The 12,500-nt window shown below is 32.8% G+C and overlaps 1 protein-coding gene and 1 long non-coding RNA gene across 3 annotated transcripts in view; one reads left to right on the top strand and one right to left on the bottom strand.

The window, feature by feature from the left end:
* LOC125677953 (uncharacterized) overlaps positions 1 to 12,500 on the top strand; it is a 47,585-nt gene that overhangs the window by 32,834 nt on the left and 2,251 nt on the right. Inside the window, exons 1-2 of one of the 2 annotated variants that reach the window (XR_008800016.1) lie at positions 9,657 to 9,840; positions 12,440 to 12,500. The exon at positions 12,440 to 12,500 is cut by the window's right edge and continues 24 nt beyond it. This is a non-coding gene — a long non-coding RNA (uncharacterized LOC125677953). Of the gene's footprint in view, positions 1 to 9,656; positions 9,841 to 12,439 lie in introns of those variants that run through there. The other variant, XR_008800017.1, reaches the window with a different exon arrangement.
* The window catches only part of LOC130051775 (uncharacterized), a 22,185-nt gene that overhangs the window by 7,855 nt on the left and 1,830 nt on the right, over positions 1 to 12,500 (bottom strand). The gene's annotated exons all lie outside the window — the stretch shown is intronic.

Here is a 12,500-nt window from a genome sequence, read left to right as displayed (position 1 = left end):
CAACAATAATCTCAATAAATAGATAAGAAGTTCATGAAAAATTAACTAATAAAAAAAAATGGCAGGAATGTAGAAGACTAAAAAAAAATGTATGTCCCTACTGGGCCTCCTTACTTAGACAAATGCTCAAAAATCCTACTCTATAAATAAACCAGTGAGGTGGAAAATATAAGAGAGATGAGCTACATCACCCAATATGAACTCTACTATTAACACTCTAGAGTTGAACTATCAACAATAAGGTAAAGTCTGGACTCTAAAAATAACTGACCCAGAAAATAAACAACACCAAAAATATAAAGGGCAAAATAATAATAAATTCTAGAATTTACACCTGTTATCTACATGTCCTTAGACCAGGCTGGACTTGGTAAGGGGAAACTTAAACTTTATAAAACCTACATCCTAAGCTTATTCCTAACACTATCAAAATCCTAGAACTTGTGAAAAACGTGCAACTAAAGCTAAGACCTAGAGTGCTGTTAAATCATAAGATTTTCCTAGCACAAAGGTACTAATGAAATAGTGCTGATAAACCATGAGGTTTTCCTGCACAGTAAAGAGGAACTAACCATGAGGTCGTGTTCCCCAACCCAAGTGAAGAAAACTACACGAACACGGCTTTAAATACCCTAGCTAGGCCCAAAAATAGAAGCCAATAAATATCAAAGATCCTGAGACTAACTTAGCCAATCAGAACACAGCTATCAAAAGCACTATGGAAAGACTGCCAACATGGATGACACTTCCTGTTTTAAAAGTAAAACATGTGGAATGTCAACACATGACCTAACTTAAAAACAACCAACAATAAAGGGGTTTTATGTAAGTAACAACTGAAAATTCAAAGTAAATAGAATTATCATACTGAAATACCAGCAAAACTAGCTAAATAGAGATTACGAAACCAAGGCTGTAAAATCAAAATCAAAACCACTACAGTACTATAAAATCTAAACCGGTACGGATAATATCCGTAACACCACACAATATTTTACTAATTTTTTCAAATATATCATTGAAATCTATACGTAGCCTTTTGTATAGATGAGAGTACATCTTTAAAGAAGCTTTAACATGCATGTATATATTTTCGGTACTTTCTTCAATTTCTTTGATTCTACCGTATATCTTGTATTTGTAAATAACGGTTGCTATAGTAGAAATTACGTTATTCAAAATGACAATTCTGTGGTTGTTATCAAAATGAAATCCAATAAGAATGTGTTTCCATTTGATGTCAAATATGACAACCTTTGAAGTTATTTCCCAAATATGCTTTACATTTTCACAAAAATAAATCAAGTGTTCATTGTCTTCAACATTTTCTTTGATTGATTCCGTTTTTGTGTATTTTCATGAGAAAACATTTGTTACATAGAAGATTATTGAGACGTTTAAAATTACAATCTGCTACCTTTTTTCATACATAAATACGATTTCGTTTTTGTAAATGAAACTCCAGGAGGATTTATTAATTTTTAAACTATTAAAAAAAAAAGAGAGAAAAAAAATAATATTCATCAAATATCCCACATAAAACTTACTTTTTACTGGAAATTTGACTTTAAAAAAAAACAAACTTGAAAGTCTTAAATTCAATGCACACTCAAAATCAAATACATTTGATAGTTTGTTATTATACCATAAACAAATATTAATACAGTCATGCATTTAAATAACGAATTTTGAATGCAGATCTTTATTGTACTAGGTGTAATATTAACGGCTGTGTTAATCAATCGTTGTTGATATCTCTACCATTCACTTTTACCCAAATATTTTGGTACAATTGTTCTTTAATTGTATGCGTAATATATTGGTTGAATACGGTAGTGTTACAAAAATCGTAATTAATTTCGTTTCTGTACTTGTGGTTACATAAATACACCCAAAGCAATGGAATTTGAGTCTGCAGTATTTAATAAACATGTTTGTTGCAAAATGAAAACGTTAAAATGCCGTTTCGCAATTCCTAGTTTGCTTTGAAATATCCGAAATCCTATATCTCTCTTTTACGTGGCTGAAAAAAAAATATTTTCGCGTTATAACGCGAAATTTTCGTGAATTATATATATATAATAATTTTGAAAGACAAAAACTCTTACCCTAGAATCCCATTGAACTACAGAGGTATTAGTTTGCAATGTGTAGAATCAAAGATTTATAGCTCGATTTTAAACAACAAGCTCATGCCATATAGAAGAAAATGAACTTTTAGTAGATGGTTTTCGGCAGAAACCCACTCATGCTTGGATCATATATTTACTTTAAATAGCGTTATCCAGAATTACAACTCGACCTTTGTCACGTTCATGGACCTACAGAAAGCGTTTGATACCGTTGATAGAGAATTACTCCATTACTGTCTACTGAACAATGGAATTAATGGCAACTTCAACAATTTACACAGATACAGAGTCATGTGTTCGGTTGAATGGCGGGTACACAGATTGGTTTCAATGCAACACTGCAGTTCGACAAGGTGATAATTTATCTCCTGCATTGTTTGCCCTTTTTATTAACGATCTAGCAGTAAAACTTAAATCTTTAAACAAAGGAGTTCAGATCAACGATTATAACTTTAGTCTCCTTCTACATGCTGACGACATTGCCTTAATCTCCCACTCTGAAAATGATATGCAACACATGCTAAACGCCGTCAACGACTGGTGTAGGAAATGGCGACTACGAATCCAAAGTAGTACACTTGAGGAAAAACAGATTAAAACGTAGCAACTTTAATTTTCATATAGGGGAAAGTTTTCTTGAATATGAGACGTCATACAAATATCTAGGGGTAATCTTCGACGAAAAACGTGAATTTAAAAAGAATGCAGAAAAGTTAGCTAAATCTGGAGGCCGGGCTCTCGATCAGTCATCTCGAAAATTTATACAATTAAATCTATTAGATTCTTAACGTTCGAAAAATTATTCACCAATTGTGTCGTTCCTATCTTAGATTATAGCAGCGAAGTTTGGGGATACAAGAAACATCACTGCTTTGAGATGGTTCAAAACCGGGCACTATAAGATACTTCCTCGTATAAGATACTACCACGTTGTTAGCAGTCCAAGGGGGGATGTGGAGGGATTATGTCATTCTGTCGTCACGAAATAAATATGTTACGCCTTTCGAATCGCCTAGTATACATGGAAAATGAACGTCTTACAAAACGCGTGTTTCTCTGGGATCGATCGGATGCAAAATAATCAATTTAACTGGAATTTTCAAATAAAAAATATGGACTCTCTACACTTTGAACATATCTACCAAAACTCTACACCTTGTAATTTACAGCATGCAGAGGAGAAAATACGTTTAAACATGGAAACCGATTGGTTGAATGACTTACAGCATGTTCCAAAACTCAGAACTTACACCATTTTGAAATCATGCTACAGCGTAGAAAAATACGTAACATTGGATATTCCAAAACCATTAAGATCTACTATGGGCATGTCCAGATGTGGAATCCTGCCCTTGCGGATCGAAACGGGTCGATATAAAGGAGAACCAGTCGAGGATAGAATATGTTCTATATGTGACCTAAATTAAACTGGAGTCTGAAAAACACTTTCTACTAGTGTGTCCCTTTTCTAAAGAACAAAGAAAAACTCTATATAATGAAATTGGACTTGATGTAAATTTAAATCAAATGGATGACTCTGCGTTTACTAATATTGTTTATAATATTTCCCAAGACAAACTGCAAAATTTATCTATAATTCTTATAACGTCAGACAAAAATACTTAAGGAAAGCCACATAATTCAATCATCTACTACTTAATATACATACAAATGACTATACATGCGCAGACATCATTGAATATGTTGAATTGATTAAAGTGACATAAAGGTCCGTTGGGCCGGGTGTAAAATTATATTATCATGTATCTTACTGAAATATAGAATTTGTATTACACATGTCACTATAATAAAAGATTTACCTACTTGCTTACCTATATATATATATATATATATATATATATATATATATATATATTTGAGCTGAAAATTTTCAAATCTTATTATCCATTTTTAATGTTTAGAATGTCTAACTAAGGTATTTCTTAGTTGTCGAGGTGCATGTGAGATATAGAACTCACCATTCTTTGTTATGTATAAAAAGGTTCGTGCCCTGTTTACATATAAGCTATATATACAAGTAAAAATTTTATTTTTTCAATTTGCAAGATAATTTTGAATACAATTAAATAGTTTCCAGTGTTTGGCACATATCTTTTGTTTTAAACATGCTATTTTCTATTAATACATTTTTTTTTTTAAAAATGACACAGGCTTGTTTACATAACGAAGAATTGTCAGTGCTGTATTTTTTGTAACTCAACAACTGATATTAAAATGTTGGATGACCTTTAGAAATACTTCAGTTAGGCGTTGTAAAAAATACAATTGAAAAAATACAATTTCGAAATTTTCAGCTCAAATCGAATCAATGCCCCTTTAAATAAGGGGCAAGGAGGGATCAAAAGTATGTTATCACCATCTAACGATTGGTTACATAACTAGTGATTTATTTGGAATAACGTAGGGAACTTTACAAATCATTTCAAAATCGGATGGAAGACATTTTCGTTGCCCTTAACGATGGGTGTAGAAGGGGGTTACAACTCTCCCCTTGCTTTTGATGTAAGAGAGAGAGAGAGAGAGAGAGAGAGAGAGAGAGAGAGAGGTTGAACTCTTTTAGGGTAGAGGTAAAGATGATCAATGTCAGATAAAAATCTAAATTCAAATAGTTAGGGTGAGAAAGTTTTTAAAAACCTTTGTAAGTTCATATCATCCGACATTAATTTTCATACACTGATTATCGTTATTTTAAACATTCATCAAATAGAGGGGTTGGGGGGGGGGGGGATGTTGTTGTTGTTGATGAAAACTGTGATTTTCTTTTGTCAGGCATTAAACCCTTAGCAGTAATCGTTTTAAATTCGTTTGTCATTTTTATTTAATTCCGTTTTTAAAGAGTGTTTTAAGTGGTAGCAATGCTTCTTAATCATCATGTTCACCTCTCCTTTATTTTGTTACTGAATTTTATATATTAGTACCAGGGGCGGATCCAGGAATTACGGTTGGAGGAGGGGGGGGGGGTAACTTTATGAGACAGGAGGCTGGGACCGCCTAGAGGCCCCCAGTGGGTCCAGGGCAAATCCTTGGTGGGTTTTTTCTCTATATACAGTAATGTCAATTGTAAGACTTGTTACCTAATACATTCTTCGATGATTGTACTTTTCAAAAATGGTGGAAAATTCATCACTTTTTGTACACAACAGATGATTCATCAGTTATGTCAGGAGAAAATGTTGCCTTCATTTACAAAAACACCCGACCCCCCGACCCCCCCCCCCCCCCCCCCAGAAAAAAAAAGAAAGAAAAGAGAGAGATGCGATTGAACACGTGTGAAAATGCGTCTTCAAAACCGAAACATATTGCAATCAAAAATTTCAGGCATGTTCAAAAACATATGTATTTGTGTGAAAGCAGTTATTTCAACCCCCATCCCCATAGGAAAAAATAGATAATTCGGTGTCTTGCGATTCTGTACGATTAAAAAGAATGAGCATAATTGAATAGCAAGAGACTAATTGTAGGGGTAGAATATATAACACTTCCATTTTTATGTTTCGTTCCGTTCCGTTAAGTACTAATATCCACACGGATATTGGTATTTAGCGGAACGGAACGGAATCCTATATATATCTATATGTATATTGATTTTTGAAATTAACAATTCCTCTGACTTTCAGAGTGATTAAATAATAAACCGATGAAATAGGAAGCTTCAACAAAAACCGGAGAAAATAACTTGGCATTATTTTAAAAAAAAAAACAAAAAAAAAACAACACTTATCCCCAGAAAAAAAAAAACAAAAGTAAAGAGAGAATTCGGTGTCTTAAGATGCGATTGAACACATGTGATAATGCGTCTTTCAAAACCGAAACAAATTGCAATCAAAAATTTCGGGCATGTTCAAAAACATGCATTTGTGTGAAAGCAGTTATTTCAACCCCCACCCTCATAGGAAAAAATAGATAATTCGGTGTCTTACGATTCTGTACGATTAAAAAGAATGAGCATAATTGAATAGCAAGAGACTAATTGTAGGGGTAGAATAACACTTCCATTTCGATATTTTGTTCCGTTCCGTTAAAAACTAATATCCACACGGATATTGGTATTTAGCGGAACGGAACGGAATCCTATATATATATCTATATGAATATTGATTTTTGAAATTAACAATTCCTCTGACTTTCAGAGTGATCAAATAATAAATCGATGAAAAAAAAAGCTTCAGGAAAAACAGAAGAAAATAACGTGACATTAAGTTACCAAAACAAAAAACAAAAAAACACCCAACCCCCGAAAAAAAAAAAGAACCACACACAAAAGAAAAAGAAGACATAATTCGGTGTTTTAAGAAGAATGAGAACACTCGAATAATAACAGACTACTTGCACTTGTAGAATAACACTTGAATTTCGATGTTTCGTTCCGTTCCGTTAAATACTAATATCCACACGGATATTGGTATTTAGCGAAACGGAACGGAATCCGAAAATTCTAGCAACTATTTCAACTTGTGTGTATCCTCGAAAATTTTCAGTCCCTTAATTTCTTGTGAGCTTTTCATTTGCCATCATTATTGGAATGCAGAAAATTTTATATAGACCCCGATTATCTATTCATATATTTATCTATATGAAAATTGATTTTTGAAATTAACAATTCCTCTGACTTTCAGAGTGATCAAATAAGAAACCGATGAAAAAGAAAGCTTCAGCAAAACAGGAAAAAATAACGTGGAATTAATTTATTTAAAAAAAACAAAAAAAAACACCCCTACTCCGAAAAAAAAAAACACAAAAGAAAAAGAAAAGAGAGAATTCGGTGTCTTAAGATGCGATTAAAAAGAATGAGAACACTTGAATATTAACAGACTACTTGCACTTGTAGAATAACACTTGAATTTCGATGTTTCGTTCCGTTCCGTTAAATACTAATATCCACACGGATATTGGTATTTTGCGGAACGGAACGGAACCAGCGCAGAAAATATCCAATTTATATCAGTAATAAATGCAAATCGAAAATTAAACATAGTTTATACATTAACTACAGATATCAACGCAGAAGTAAAGCTCAGATAATTGAACACAATTGTATATTTAAAAAATAAAACTTTAAAGCCCGGTATTTTCCTTTACAACTCTCTACTTTTCATAGGCCAGCATCAGTGGACACAATTATGTATATAACTAGAAGTTTAAAGTCCAGTATTTTATTTTTACAACCAACTTCTTTTTACAGTGGATTCCCCCTTAGGGTACCCCACAATCGGTTCCGTTCCGTTTCGTTCCGTTCCGCAAAGTACCAATAGCCTCAATTTCATCCAAATATACCTCATTTACTCAATGCCTGTTTCACTTCGTAAAGATCAGAATTTAAAAAAAAAAAAAAATGAATGTACAGTCATACACACATATCATTCAACTTCTTTATTTTTTTAAGTTTATTAAAATTTAAAGAAATCATATTTTTATTACAAACCCATGTGGACCTTCTTTTTGTTCATTCCATATGATCCTTTATAAGAATTATCATTTAGAGAGTTAATTCTCCAGGTTAAACATTCAGGGTTTTTTTTCTTTTTGGTAACCTTTTCACGCATATTTGCTTTTATTTTGTAATATCTGTATTGCTATCCTTTTCAATGTTTTACTTTGTATAGCAAGAAAACAAAACATTGATTGATTGATTGATTGATTAGATCATGCCTACTTTTCCAGTAACCGTACGTTCACGAAATGGGTCCTATCATTTTTAAGGGATTGACATGGTAAGAATTATTGACCAGCAAGTACATGCACGTGCAGTTCATTTAACATGGTTTGAGTGAATAAATTGAATTGAATTGAATACCTAGGCCCTCAGATTAAATATTGGTTTTATTTTCATCGATTGAGTAATCAGTTTCTTTTGGGTTAATTGTCAACCTGTTTTCTCGAATTAAAAAGTTTTAAAAGCCTGAATCAATTTGTACAAAGAACATAATATACAAAGCTTTCAATTGTTCGAGTGAATCACAAGGAGAAGAGCATGCATGTAGTAAACAAATTACTATTCCTGACAGCTCAGATTACTACACACTGCTGTGACGTGCTGTCACTCTCAGTCTGAAGATGCTAAATGGCGAAATATGAGATATAGTGAACGCATTTCAATGAAGATCATTCTTTTGCTGTGAAAATTTATTTGAGACATAAATTCACAAATTTATATACATGTATTCCTTGATATTGATTTACACATTGTGTGGTTAGAACATATAAACATGACGCCTCATTATCAGACTAGAATGAAGACGTATCTTGTCTATTTCTTTAGTCTGCATTTTAAATATTTGTATAGCCTGCAGCATACAGTATCGGAGACTGTTTTGATTACACTTTGTCAGATAAATCTATTAAAGATCCACTCACAGACTACAAGGATTTCAATTGTTTATTATAGGTGGGTGGGTGAAGACAAAGTCCAATACACTGTCTTAACTTCTCCAGAATCTATAGCAGTGTCATTCAACCATGCACACAGAAAACCATTTTCTATTGCACTGGTTATTTTCGCAATGTATAAGGAGAAAATCCAATAATCATTTATGCTTAATTTAGCTTATCTGAAAACAGACATGTGAATAGTCAAGATTTCTCCATCTAATTTTTTTTAAATATGTGCAATGAAAATACTTTGCTACCTAATCGTCATAAATTTTTAAAATGACGTCCGAAAAGGTTTTTCTTTTAACATTTTATGCCAAAACCATATCAAGTGGAAAATGGTTTTCCATTTCGCACAATAATCTTTTTCTGGTGTAGTCCATGCATAGTTGGGCAACTTATTACATATTAGATCGCAGAACTAATCAGATTAAAATTTACTATAGTGTCCTTTATATTACATCTGCTTCTGACACAATGTATGAACGTCGATCGATATCGCTTAGGAACAAATGCAGAAGACAGCCAGATATAGAACATGCTTCGGACCGATAGATTCTGTAAATGAAGGCTCAATGAGTCATCGCCGGTGTGGACGCACTGCCTGATTGTTAAGTTCAATAAAATCCATGGAAATCTAATCAACACACATCCACAACGGAGTTTCCTAGATCTGCTGAGTCGACAGAAAGAACATCGAGTGCTGTCAGCTACTGCTATTAAGCTACCTACATTGTATATAGGTTTTCTTCACTTACCTAGAGTTGGTCAAGAACGGTACTGATCGAACTATTGCTTAGGAAGACCATAAATTGCCATAAATCAGTGAAAGCCATTGTATATACGATTTCTCAATTGCTGTCTATACTAGTGTCGGATTCAAAAATTTCTGAAGGGGGGGGGGGACAATAAAAGGTTGGGGACTGTCTTGAATTAAGCCCCCAGTGGGTACAGAGCGAAGCCCTAGTAGGGGCGCGGCCCAGGCAAATCCCCCTGAAGCTACTGAGTTCTGAGAAAATAAGACGTTTATATTTCAGCGCTTTCAAACCACAGGCACTCGACGTTTTAAATATCTATAATTAAAAAAATGGTCTTCCTGTAAACATAATATTCACAAGGTATGTCACGCCGCCATCTTGGTTTTCTTTTTTACCAGCTGATGCAGCTTGAAAACTTCGGCGAAAAGTTCGATATAATATGGACGGAAGTTGACACCTTTCAGCGATTTTTCGCATTTGAGAAGCAGTAGACGATGTTTGACGGTTGATTATAACCAATAAATGGACTTTATTTCCAGTTCACCGTGACGATGCGAGAGGTAAGACCTTGACAGAGTTGCTTCTAAACGGTAGGGGTCTAATTATCATATTATATCGAACTTTTCGCCGAAATCAAGCGATGCAGCTGGGTAAAAAAAAAAAAAGATGGCGGCGTGATATACCTTGGGAATATTATGTTTACAGGAAGACAATTGTTTTATTATAGATATTTAAAGAGGTTCGCACCTGACATTTGGAGTAATGTTAATTTTTTGGAAAGTGTATTTTTGATTTCTGCAGTGAAGGAGAATTAGGAAATTAAAAGGAAGAACTGGGGTCGCAACGCTTGTTATTGAGCTATATAGTGTTCTAAACATGACCTTTTTGCACTTAAAATTTATTCATTTAAACTTCATTTTTCTGTTAGTGTCAACACAACATAAGCGACACAAATCAATCATTACATAAAATAGATACATAATCATGTCCTCTAACACTACAGATGAAAAAAGAAACTAATACTAGTAAAGGAAATAAATAATGACCTTTTTGCACTTGATATACGAAAAACTTCATGATATCAAAATTGAGAGTTTTTATTAGGAGTAATGTCAATTTCTAAAATTTTACATAATTTTCAAGATCTGGTCTTCCAATTTAGAATGCAACTTTAAAAAGTTGGGGTTGGAAATCCAAGTTTTGAATTATTGGCGAAAATACTAAATTTTTATACAAAATTTCGAGTAAATTAATTAAAACTTTTTAAAGAATCGGTGTTCTGTTTGGAAAAATATATCAACCAAGTTATTAAATTACAACATTTGAACTAGTTCCAAGTCTCAACTACCTGTATCATAAATTATAAAACTGAAATACACGTATAGGGGTATAAAACAGAAACTGTAATATTATGCAGAATTAGAACTTTTGATTAATGAATCCTTCCGCCACAAAATATAGTCCCTGTCAAACCCTTTCAAAATTTGAATTGACACAAAATTTTTCAACTGGATAAGGTTCAGCAATAGATGTGCGATATATTTGCACCAATGGGATCAGTATTGAACCAGTGAATACTTAGTTGTAGCACCCTGCGCAGTTGCCTGTGTTTCAAACATAATGAATCACGTTTGTGAGGGGGCGCCTGACGCACCTGGACTGGATCCGCCACTGTATCAAAGCCCTTTGCTGTGCACTAATGTCTGAGTAACTAATAGATGCCCCCCGTCCCTGAAATCTATTAATGACAAATGTTGCACAAACACTATTGATTCTTCGTCTGCATTTTTCACCCTCCATGTTTGCGAGACAATGAACCCAATTATTACGTGGCAAAATATGTGACCAAATCAGAGCAGTGTGGGGAAGTAAATGAGCAATTGAAAAATTGAGCGTCTGCTCCTGTCAAACTATGAAAAGGAAAAGAACAATCTAGATGACATGCGCAAATTAAAGGAAGGCAAATTTAGTATACTGAACCCGATCTAAATTAAATAACACTAGTAAGAGTTATGCAACTTTAAATATGACCTGCACAAAATAACCAGGTTTATCCACAATGAATAAACCCCATTATATTTGCTTTTTACTTGGTAAATACTAATAATTCTTAATGTGTAAATAACCAGAGTTTATTTACAACAAACTTTTACTTATATAATAATTTTCTAATTTAAAGTAATTCCACCCTCCTGTGATGTCATCAGATTTTGCAAAATCAATTATCCATTTAGATTTATGCATGATAGGAACATAAATTTTGTTGGAGTATTTTCCGATACTTATTGTAAAAAATCTTGTTAGAAATAAACTATTTCAAAAGTCTAAGTTATAGAGGAATAATCAATGATACATGTCAAAATATTGAATCCAAGGGCAATAACTCTGTTTCTATTGATTTCTTTATCTAGTCTATTATGCGATAGATTTCCTTTATTTTTTACAGACATTTTGTATATTTTTGTGAAGATATAGTTTCATGAAATTGTTATGAATGATACTATATCGTCATAACCAGCTTTTATGAAAATTTTATTACGTTGTTTACGGAAAATAGCAATTTTCTGACGGTGATATATGATTCTGTTTATGTACGTCTCTCATCTTAAAAAGTGTGATGACCTATGTATTTTATTTGATAATTTGTTAGTTTTAACTCTAATGAATGGAAATAAATACACTTTTCAAACTTGTATCAGATAAAACTGCGAGTATGGAGTCACCTTAAATCTAATTCAGTTTATTCTAATATCCTTATCCAGTGAACATTTTGTACAGGCTAAATATGAAGGGATGGGTAAACACTGCTTTTTAAATATTCAAAGTTAAAATTAATATCTATTTAAGTTAAAATATTGGGATACACACCAAAACCTATTAAAAAGAAGATGCAGTAACTAAAATCTTTGATGGCAGCAAGCCTAAGAAAATAAGAGAAAATAGCTCAAAAAGATGAGAAAAAGGAAAAGCAGGATACATGTAATACTTTCAAAAATCATCACAGCACTAGCACATTTTGTATTATACTATTGTTTTTAAAGAAATTGAAAATGTACAAGTAAACAAATGAAGTTTAGTATATATGAAGTATAGTACATGTATATATGAAGTATAGTATATATAATTGATAAGTCATTATGAGTATTTTTCATTTTTCAGCTAATCCATTTTCTTTTGGAAACCAATGAAAACTCATATGCAGAACCTATTGACCAACCTG

Source organism: Ostrea edulis, chromosome 2 (assembly GCF_947568905.1).
Source record: "Ostrea edulis chromosome 2, xbOstEdul1.1, whole genome shotgun sequence".
NCBI lineage: Eukaryota > Metazoa > Mollusca > Bivalvia > Ostreida > Ostreidae > Ostrea > Ostrea edulis.
This window is presented reverse-complemented; position numbering and strand designations above follow the sequence as displayed.